Source organism: Nicotiana tabacum, chromosome 16, assembly GCF_000715075.1.
Source record: "Nicotiana tabacum cultivar K326 chromosome 16, ASM71507v2, whole genome shotgun sequence".
Taxonomy (NCBI): Eukaryota; Viridiplantae; Streptophyta; class Magnoliopsida; order Solanales; family Solanaceae; genus Nicotiana; species Nicotiana tabacum.
In genome coordinates, this window is record NC_134095.1 from 128654472 (window position 1) to 128665984 (window position 11513).

General features: G+C 36.6%; 1 pseudogene; it reads left to right on the forward strand.

Annotated features, from left to right (window-relative positions):
* Window positions 1-850: 850 nt before the first annotated feature.
* Window positions 851-8348, forward strand: LOC107807274 (putative late blight resistance protein homolog R1A-3; annotated as a pseudogene).
* The last annotated feature ends 3165 nt before the right edge of the window (window positions 8349-11513 follow it).

Here is an 11513-nt window from a genome sequence, read left to right on the forward strand (position 1 = left end):
CCGGAAGGAATAACGATCATAAAGGTGTATTAAATGCTCTGCGTCCGGTAGCATTTAATAAAAAATATTTTGCATCATTAAGGGCGACTGCCCGTTACAAGAAATTTGGCATTTATATCCACCGTTATATCTTCATCAATGACTCTCATAATTGATATTAAAGGAGGGAACGATCCTAGGACCTCCTTCCCTAGACCCAACTATAAATAGAGAGCTCAGTTATCTTTGTAAAAGACACGAATTCTCTGACTAACTTATATTACATTCTATACAGAACTTAAATACAATTTAACTTTCTCGCTTTTTGATCTCATCATTATTGTGCCCGGAAACCTTGTTCCCCGATTCATCAACTCTGCTATTTCATCTACATTTTAAGACTAAGTATTATATATTTCTTTCGTTATTTCTTTATTTTAGGATCAAATTAGTTTGCTTGTCTAGAAACCAGAAACAAATTCATGAACTGTGTTTTACGGGTAAACAGCAATGTGAGATGCAGCTTGCCATGGCTGCCGGCCTGATCCAGGTCTAGCGGTAAGTAAACATAATAATTTCAAAAGAATCTATTTAAAATTAATCAATCGTCGACTTGGCTGAAGTAATTAAGCCAAAGTCATTTTATAATCAAGTCATTCCCGTCATTAGCGATGTGGGGTCGTGGAGTATTCAGCCAATAACCGGCCCTAAGCGACCAAAATATTCAATAAATAATAGTAATAATATGTGTTAATTAATGACACTAGCTCCATGTTATCTATCTGGACTGGCACCGGTTTTTTGGGTTTCAGCCTCTCACGTTATCTTATGAAGGAGATAAAACACAATATAGAACTTCTCAAGGATCTCTTGTACTGGTAAACTAATACAAACAAGAAGAGTCTCAAGGAAATTAAAGTACCAATGAAACTACCTTAACATTGAACGGCCAGAGCTGAGAGCCCACAGAGTAATGGAATCACCTTGCAAATATTTTTATGGGCTACCAACTGTACAGACTTGTTAAAATTGTCTCTCGATGCATTAAAAATTATACTGTATTACAGAAAGACCGTTTAAATAATTTCGAATGCGAGTCAACTTTTTAAAAAAAAAGAGAGAGAGAGAAACTATTCGGCTACATGACACTTCATCCTTTATATACAGCTAGCAGGGGTAAAGTGAAGGTCTCATCACTACAAGCTGAAAACACTATCCTCTGAAAAATTATCTTTTTCAGATACGTTCTTGTTTATCCAAGAAAGAGAGATGGCAGATGCAGTGGTGGACTTTCTGGTGGAGAACCTGTTGCAGCTATTAAGTGAAAATGTGGAGCTGATTGCAGGTGTTGAGGGAGACTTTAAAAATCTGCTGGAAGAAGTTCAACGCCTAAAAGCCTTCCTTGACGATGCTGCAAAATACCACAGTGACGGAACTCAGTGGAAACTACTGGGGGAGGAGATTCAGAAAACGGTGCATAGAGCTGAGAATGCCATTGATAAGTTCCTTGTTCAGGCGAAGCTTCACCAAGAGAAAAGTAAAATGGGAAGGTTGCTGGACGTGGCCCATCTGGCTACAGTCAGGAATCTTGCAGCTGAGATCAAAGGCATCCATGAGCAAGTGAAGGAACTTCGCGAAAACAATCAACAAGCTTTTCAGCCCAAAGCATTTAATGAACTGCCTAAAATAGGCGCCTCGGAAGCGACGCCGGTATGCCTGAAACTCAAAAGCAGCTACTTTTCTTCTTCTGTATATCACAAACCAAAAATAGATGAGCTTGTTGTAATAATAATAATAATGAGCAATTCATTTTTTAGAATAATGATGAAAAATAAATAAGAAACACTCCCTATTATGTTAACACTTGTCTCTCTATTTCAGCTTGCACAACTTAATTTTACATGTATATATTTTCTGATTCTTATCGGCTTCATATATTAAAAATAATACCTGCAAGACTCGAGAGTAAAGATTCAGACAAACTGTTTTATATAAACTGTGTGTCTATTTCTTTGCACAAAAAATATTAAGAAATAGACATCACCAAAAACCAGCACCGCTTCTTTACCGGCGGAATCCACCACCGCTACTCCGCCATCCATCTTCACTCATCGCTGTACACCACCAAAAACCAGCAGCCGCCGCTAACATGAGAACAAACCACCGTTAACCTTATGGCAACAGAGCCCCCACCAGACCAAAAAAGATCTGACCCATTCTTCTTGGAAGCCAATATCGTCCCTCAATCTTCCTCCACGGTCCACCTATTATTGGGAATAAACCCCTTACCAAAATAATATTCACGGTAATAAAGCGGAATAATAATGTAGCACCGAGATATGGTAATTAACAAGAATAAAAGAGTAACAATGACACCAAGATTTTTACGTGGAAAACCCTTATGAATAAGGGAAAAAACCACGACCCCGAGAGGAGCAACTGATATCACTATAGTAAGGAATTTTACACTTTGTAGGTCGGAGATAAATACTCCAAAGACCACTACAACACTCAAAAGAAATAACCCTCTTTTGATATTCCCACCTCACTACAATATCGCTCACTCTCTATTTTCCTCACAGACTATTTTCTTATACCTTGTGTGTGAAACCTCACTCTTTCTTTCTCTCTTTGTTGGTGTGAAGAAATGAGAGTTGAAGCTCTCCTTTTATAGCCAAAGCTTCACCCTCTAAAGCCTACAATATTTGACAATTTACACACACTTTTCACAATTCAACAAAGTTGGCTACCAAACCAAAGAAATTCAACAAGGTTGGCTACCAAACCAGACTAATTCAACAAGGTTGACTACCAACCAAACCAAGTCAACAAGGTTGGCTACCAAACCAAAGAAAACTCTTATTAGGCACATGCCTAATGCTTCTTCAATGAGATGGACATCATCACCTAATACTTCTTCAATGAGATGGACATCATTACCTATTACCATTTCACGCACTCCATCAAAACCAAAATAACACATCTTCCCCCAAATTTTTTATGAAAATGGGTTTTTTACTGCAGAAGTTTGTTAGCAGTAAGTAGGAATATGCCTACTTTCCAACTCCTTTACAATGCAATCCTCACAGTTAATCTCGTCATCCGCTCAAACTTTCTCAACACAAATCTTTGAAAATTATACCCATCTCAATACTCCACATTTATTTGCTGCTTCTAAATTCTTACAACCACCAAAATTATAGCTAAATCTTGAGTATCTACACCTTAACTTGCAATCAAAAGCATCAATGGAAGTGAATACTTATTAAGAAGAGGAAAGAGGGGAAAGAAGAAAATGGAAGAAGAGGAAAAAATAGATTAAGAAAAATCCTAATCGTTGAGCGGGGGTAATTGACTCATTCTATACTAAAAATAATTTTCAGGAAATCCTTTTATAATCCGGATTCTTATTTCTGAACGATATTCCACGATCAGGACAATTGGCTGAATCCTGTAAAACTATTTCATAGAGTTCATTGATATCTTCTTTATTTAAAGCAAATTGACTTCGATTCTTGAATAATTCACGTCACTTCTGCTTCTATTGGAACACAAGATTCCCCTTTTTTGTGGGAAAGACCCATATCAATAATTTCGATTTTACGCATGGACAAGCAAATTTCTACCAACAAAGAAAAAAGTAATAAACTGAATAAGAAATTTTTAAATCAACTTGAAGTTTTAGAAAAGAAATCTTTTTCTCTCGATATACTCAAAAAGAAAATTATTCCTAAAAAATAGCAGATGAAATAGAAGGCGCCTCCTTTCACAACTATTTAGATTTTCTATCGGGCTCTCCAATCTAATTCAAGGTCCAATCATTATCAATGCATTAATTAATAATAGAAAATTTATTAGGATAAAACAATTAAATTTGTAATTGTAGGCTAAAAGGAACATATCAATCCGAAAAATAGCCGGGTATTTAATTTGATCTTCCGATGAGTCTTTTATCTGTCGAGTTTCTAACTTCTTGATCTACATTCCAACTATTGTCCTCTTCTGATAATACACGTGTTAAGACCGTGTGTTTACCAATACACAAACATGATGTAATTACAACAATAATATATTTAGTACGAGTAAATTGATATGACACAAAATAATATGATTTAATTTGGGATGATCACTATATAATAGAAGTCCTATACACAATTATAATGCTTTTGCATATACTTCTAAAATCGATTACTTAGCTTTAATTCCTTATATTGTCATAATTCTACACATAAAAAATTATATTATTCTGTTATACATGGATTCAGTGATTGATTTTGAAAGTTCAGTATATACACTACAAGTAAGTAAATTAGAATAAAATAGTGAATAATCAAAACATAAAAAAAAGAGAAATTTCTAAAATTGTAAGCAAATATATTATTACCCCCATTTGATACGTCTTATCAAATAATTTGGGCTCATTTTCTATTTAAGAGTTTTGAAAGATGCATATTTGGTATATATCAATTGGATCAGCATTTCGCTTTAAGGTTTTGTTCTTTATATATATATACACGAAGTATATACACTACAACTAAGTTAATTAGAATAAAATTAAGCGCATAATGAAAAAAAAAAGTTTAAATAAAAATGAGAAAATTTTGAAATTAACTAGTGGTTTCAGTAGAATTTTTACCGTTGTACTTGCAAAAAATTAAGATGACTCGCTTTGCTTTCTGATGCGTTCCATTCATTATCTTCAACAGGGTCCTTTATGGGAGGATGATGGAGTGGTCGGCTTTGATGAGGAAGCGAACAAACTGATCAAGCGACTTGTTAAAGAATCAAAGGATCTAGATATTATTCCAGTGGTGGGTATGCCGGGACTTGGAAAAACCACACTTGCAAGAAAAATCTACAATGATTATCAGCTTTCATATGAATTTTTCAGCATCCTTTGAGTTTATGTCGGCCAGGATTACAAAATAAAGAATATTTATCTTAATATTCTCAGATTCTTCACGAAACGGATCGAAGAATATCAAAATGAGGATGTGGACGAATTAGCTAATGTAATATCTGGTTTTACAAGTAAAGGAGGTAGATGTCTCATTTTTTTAGATGATGTGTGGGAAACAGCAGTCATTGATGTTGTAACGAAAGTTTTTCCAGAAAACGGAAAGGGGCATCGAGTCATGATGACGACGCGTGGCAATTGTCTGGCTAGCTATGCGAATCCAAATCCTCATAGTCTGAAATTTTTGACTTCAGACGAAAGTTTTGAATTGTTGGTAGCGAGAGTTTTTGGCAAGGGAATTTGTCCTAATGAGTTAGTAGGACTTGGAAAAAGCATTGCACGAAAATGTGAGGGTGTACCATTTGCAGTAGTGGTAATTGCAGGAGCATTAAGATCGGTCATCCGAACACAAGTGATTGGATAAGAGTTGAGAAAAATATGGTTCAGCATCTTTATATGAATAGAGAAGAAAGCTGCTATAAATGTGTGGAGATGAGTTATGATCGTTTGCCCCACGAAGTAGAGACGTGCTTCTTATACTGTGGTGTCTTTCCTCGAGGATTTGATATTCCTTCTTGGAAAGTGATCTGCTTATGGATAGCGGAGGGGTTAATAAAGCACCAGGACACATATACTCTTGAGGAGATAGCGGAGTTTTATTTGAACGATCTTATTAGTAGAAATTTACTGATATTGCAACAGAGGAGGTTTGATGGTCAAATTAAAACATGTCGTCTTCACGACATGTTGCATCATTTCTGCAGAACAGAGGCTGGTAACAAATGGCTTTTCCAGGAAATACGTCTAACATCCGATCAAGTTATTCCTTCCATACAAGACCAAGATACTCATCGTCGATTGTGCATTCAACCCTCTATTCTGAATGACTTCCTCTCCAAAAGACCTTTTGCAGAACATGTGAGATCATTCTATTGTTTTTCCTCAAAACAATCAAAAAAGATCGAGTTGTCTCCTAACATCCTAGTCATCCCCAAAGCTTTTCCCCTAATTAGGGTCATGGACATTGAATCCCTCGAATTTAGTTTCTCTAGGAATTTTAGCCATCTAATTCATTTGCGGTATATTGCTATCTCTGGTGATTTCAGAGATCTTCCTGAACCCTTTGGTATATTCTGGAATTTACAAACTCTTATACTTAATACAAGTACCTTAGAGCCCACCCTTGAGGTAAAAGCAGATATATGGAACATGTTACAGTTGAGGCATCTCCATATCAACATACCTGCAATTTTGCCACCTCCTCTCCCATCAGGAAAAGCTTTTTGCCTACAAACTCTTTCTGTGGTTACACCAGAAAGTTGCAAGAAAGATGTGCTTGCAAAGGCTTGTCAAATCAGAAAATTGAGCATTCGAGGGAAAATGGCGGGTTTTCTTGAAACTAAGGGTGAAATCAACAATCTTCAAGAGCTAAAGTGCCTGGAACATCTGAAACTGTTGAATGATGTTCTTTACATGAATGACGTGCTTCATCTCCCTCCAACATTCTCCCAACTTGTACGTACATTGAGGAAGTTAACTTTGGCAAACACAAGATTTGCTTGGAGAGAGGCGGATAGATTGGGCCAATTGGAATCCCTTAAGGTTTTAAAGTTGAAAGAAAATGCATTCACCGGTTATTCCTGGAAGCCAAAGAATGGATTTAGTGCACTCCAGGTCTTGTGGATTGAAAGGGCAGAATTTAAAACTTGGGAGGCTTCGGAGCTTAACTTCCCCGTGCTTAGGAACCTTGTTCTTATCTCCTGTGATAAGCTCGAAGCTGTGCCGCTTGAGCTTGCTAATATACCTAACCTTCATGAGATGCGGCTGGAGCACACAAGCAACGCGGTCAAATCTGCAAAAGATATACTGGAAAGCAAGATAGCTAAAGGCATCAAATTCAACCTTACCATATTCCCTCCTGAAGCTGGATCCAAGGCCACACAGTAAAGGTCAGTCGAATTTATTTGTATTGATAGTCTTCACTATACTTTTGTCTGCACGACTTTATTCTTTTTCAGATGGCATACACTATCCATGACCGCGTCCGTCTCAATTAGTAAAACTGTATCTTGTGTAATTATTTGATTTTTCTGATATAGCAATAAATCCACGAAATTGCATAGTTTACCTAATTCTCCCCTTTACATTTTGAACTGCACTCTTCGACCAAGATTCAGAAAAGAAAATACCCTTCTTTTTAGTCCAACATAAATTAATCTCTTTAATAGTATACTTATATACTATATGTATTATTAGGGGTGGGCATAGTTTGGGCAAACCCGAAATCCAAATTGAAATCCGAATTTTTTGATTTTTTTGGTTTGAATTTTCGGATTACGGGTTGGATTTTGGATTTAGTTTTTAAAATTTTTAGATTTCGGATTGGATATTTTGATACTTCGAATTTTTGGTTATCCAAAAATTCGAAATTTTTATACTTTATATTTAGCCAACTATCCATATGGCAATAGCAATAAGTTCAATACCTACCCATTAGATATTATCTCATATATTCAATATTAGTTACTAAGTTAGTGTGAAATACTTTTTATTTCGACATGGCTTTACTATTTCTACTATTATCTGCCGTATTAATGTCTCTATTGTATTTTTTTTTATTTATAATAATCTCATTACTTGAATACTTCATTTGGGTGAATAAGTAACTTTTCAGGCAATTTAACATGAGTACTTCACTTGAATATTCATTTTTGTAAAAAGAAGAAATATCTCAACTTATAAACTCAAAACCGAAAATCCAAAATATCCAAACTAATTAATCCGAAATCGAACTTTAAAAATCCGATCCAATCCAAACTTATTTAGATTGGATTTGGATTGTTTTTTCTTCAATCCGAAAACTGAAAATTCAAACCGAAATTTGTATAAGCAATCCGAACGGCCCGAATGCCCACCCCTATGGATTATTATGAATGATTTAATGGTTTCTTTAAAATCTCTCCGCAACAGTTTTCTTTTCTTTGTTTCCTGGTTTTTCATTTACTAATTTTCCTCCTTTCTACAGAATAGAATCGTGACATTGAGCTTGTTGGGAGCCTGGGGCAATGGATACGGTGTCACCACATTTCATGTTTTATGCAGTCAAAGTCATATGATAAGATTGTTCCAGTAAAGAAAACTTGCTACCTTTTGTTTATTCAAGCATTGTGATTTTTGATTTTAGTCTCAGTGTGGTTTTGGAGATATGTTAAATAAATGCACTCCGCTCTCAGCCTGAAACAAACACCTTTCCTGGGTCTGTTGCATTTCGAGTTCCTAATCATGTGGAGGGTTTTCTTTTTGAGTTGTAAAAGTACTGTTTGCATCTTTCCCATTCTGCTTTGGTTGTATTTGCTTTGTTTCCTATTCTTGTAAGACTGTTGCTTTCAGCTATCGTTGTTTTGTTGAGACATGTTATTCCAAAATTCATAGCTAGGGTTGTGACCAAACCCTAGTGTGAGTATTTAATGGGCCTTGAATTTTAGGGTTTAATTGTTTATGGGTTAGTGATATTTAGCTTGATTCATACTTTAATTGTAAAATTGGTAGTTGCAAACACTGATTCGTGCCTTTATGACTTAGACTCTTCTTGAGAAAGAGGGACTAAGTTCCAAATAAAGAGATTGATAGCCCCAATTAAAGGGTTAAACCTAGAGATAGTAATACCTGACTTGAGCCAATATTATTTGTTAGGCATGAACACTCATTTGGACTTGAGAAAGCCAAATTGGACAAAGTCACTCAAACTACCGAGAGATATAGAATGAGCACTTATGTGTGATGATTATATCACGACCCCAATCATACCAAGACCTAGGCGGAAGTCACTATCTTAGTCCTTTTTAATTCTTGAAGACAACCAACAAAAATATTTTACTTAGCTTTAACTATTGCATGTTAAAGAATAGAAGTAGAAGTAGAAAACAAACCAACCATTTGTGGAAGTACAATTAAGAGCAAAACTCGCATCTCTACTCGGATATAAACCTAACTCTAAACTAATTAACTCCATGTGGATTTGATCCCGACCTTTATTTGGTAGAACAACATCGACCATCCTTGCTACTCTATAGCAGTGCAGGTTTGGAACCGATCACGATGCAAGCTATTTTGTTCGCGACAAAGCATGGTATGTGAGGGAAATTTTGCGCGTTAGAGCATGCGACGCGAAGCCTAAAGCGAGGTGAGACGCACGTTTTGCCTCGTGCTACTAGCGAGGGTGTTCTAGGTTTTAAAAGCCTATTTTGTATCCTATTTGGTTTTGGATTTGGATATTTTGTTTGGGTCTTTTCCGTACACATATAAATAGTCATTAAACACCATTTTTTAGAGGAGTTTTTTGCGATCGGAGGCAAGAACGTCATGTGGACAACTTTTGGAGGAGAAAATCATAGAGTTCTTCATCCCTTTATCTTTTCTTTGTAATTTGTTTATGCAAAATACTAGGAAAATTGTTACTACGAACATAAGTGGCTAAGCACTGTACGTTGTGGGGTTGTGATTGACATGATTATTAACGTTTATTAATTACATCTTCGTTAATTCGGATTATCATCTTGTGGTTGTTTCTTTAATTCCAGTTTCAATTTGTGAATTGTTGTAGCTACCAATTCACAGTACTATCTATGTTATGCTTGGGAAAGCCGTGTATAAATTAGAGTAGAATTAGAGAGAGCTTGTTTCTGAACCCGTGGCTCGGGAAAAGATTTCGCGGTTAGGATAAAATATACCTAACAGTTTTGCTTAATTAAATACCTAATATATTCGTTCATGATAGACTCAATACCATAGGAATATACGATTGATATACTGTGGGCAGGCGAGTAGTATTGTGGGAACATGCTATTCATATAAACTGTCACTACCCAAAATTCCTCCGAAGGAGTATTGATGGCACCTAGTCTCTAAACTAGGTAAGCCTAGCATTTACTAAAATAACATTAGCATTTACTGACTTCAACTTAAATAACTCTCAATAAATCACAATTCCCCAAAATCGATGGTACAAGTTATAAGCCTTTTTAAGAGTAGTTATATAAAATAAATACAACACTGTTCCAGAACGAGAAGGAATCAATGGAACGTAAATACAAACGAAGGTGACTCCGAGGCCTACGAACGCAACCACAAGTTACCGTGAGTCTCCACCGCAACCATCCGCACAACTACTATCGATCAATACCTAGATTTGTACACAAAAATGTATAGAAGTGTAGTATGAGCACATCACGGCAGTGCCCAGTAAGTATCAAGACTAACCTCAGTGGGTAGTGATGAGGAACAGTCAAGATACCTATTGGTCAAATGAAACGAAAAAGATATGATAGTGAAATATCGAGATAAAGATAACGAGATAATATCAACAGCGGAGAGAAATCCAAATACAAACAGTAGGAACAATAAAGGGAGAACACGGGTAGTAACGAACGATAACCAAGTAAATCAGACAACCAAGTGTAGATATGTAATTTTTGACCCGCCACGTCATCAAGTTATACTAGTATTCTCAGCATTTTAAAACATTTATTTGGTTTATTTTAAGAGGATTTAGCCTATTATTCACTTTTATTTTTACTTCAAACTTAAATTTAAAAATACAAAAATATTTTCATGTTTTATCTTATTTATATTTAGTTTAGGTTAGAAATGAGAGTGCGAAGGACGGTGTCTATTTCAGACAACCAGTTCGGGTTCATGCCGGGACGATCTACCACAGAAGCTATCCACCTTATTAGGAGGATGGTGGAACAGTACAGAGATAAGAAGAAGGATCTCCACATGGTGTTTATTGATCTGGAGAAAGCGTACGATAAGGTTCCTAGGAAGGTCTTATGGAGCTGCTTAGAGGATAAAGGGGTCCCGAGTAACTATATTAGGGTGATTAAAGACATGTATGATGGAGCTAAGACTCGGGTTAGGACAGTAGGAGGCGACTCTGAACACTTTCCAGTTATTACGAGGTTGCACCAAGGGTCTGCGCTCAGCCCATTCCTATTTGCCCTGGTGATGGATGCACTGACTCATCATATTCAAGGGGAGGGTCCATGGTGCATGCTATTTGCTGATGACATTATTCTAATTGACGAGACAAGAGGCGGCGTCAACGAGAGGCTAGAGATTTGGAGACATGATCTTGAGTCTAAAGGTTTCAAGTTGAGTAGGACGAAAACGAAATACCTCGAGTGCAAATTTGGAGTTGAGCCGACGGAAGCGGGAGTTGAAGTGAGGCTTGACTCTCAAGTCATTCCCAAGAGGGGTAGTTTCAAGTACCTTAGATCGGTTATTCAAGGGATCGGGGAGATTGACGAGGATGTCACACACCGTATAGGGGTGGGGTGGATGAAGTGGAGGTTAGCGTCGGGAGTCTTGTGTGACAAGAAAGTGCCACCGTTACTAAAAGGTAAGTTTTATATAGTAGTGGTTAGACCTGCCATGTTGTATGGAACTGAATGTTGGCCGGTAAAGAACTCACACATCCAGAAGATGAAAGTAGCAGAGATGAGGATGTTTAGGTGGATGTGCGAGCATACAAGGATGGATAAGATTAGGAATAAAGATATTCGAGATAAGGTGGGTG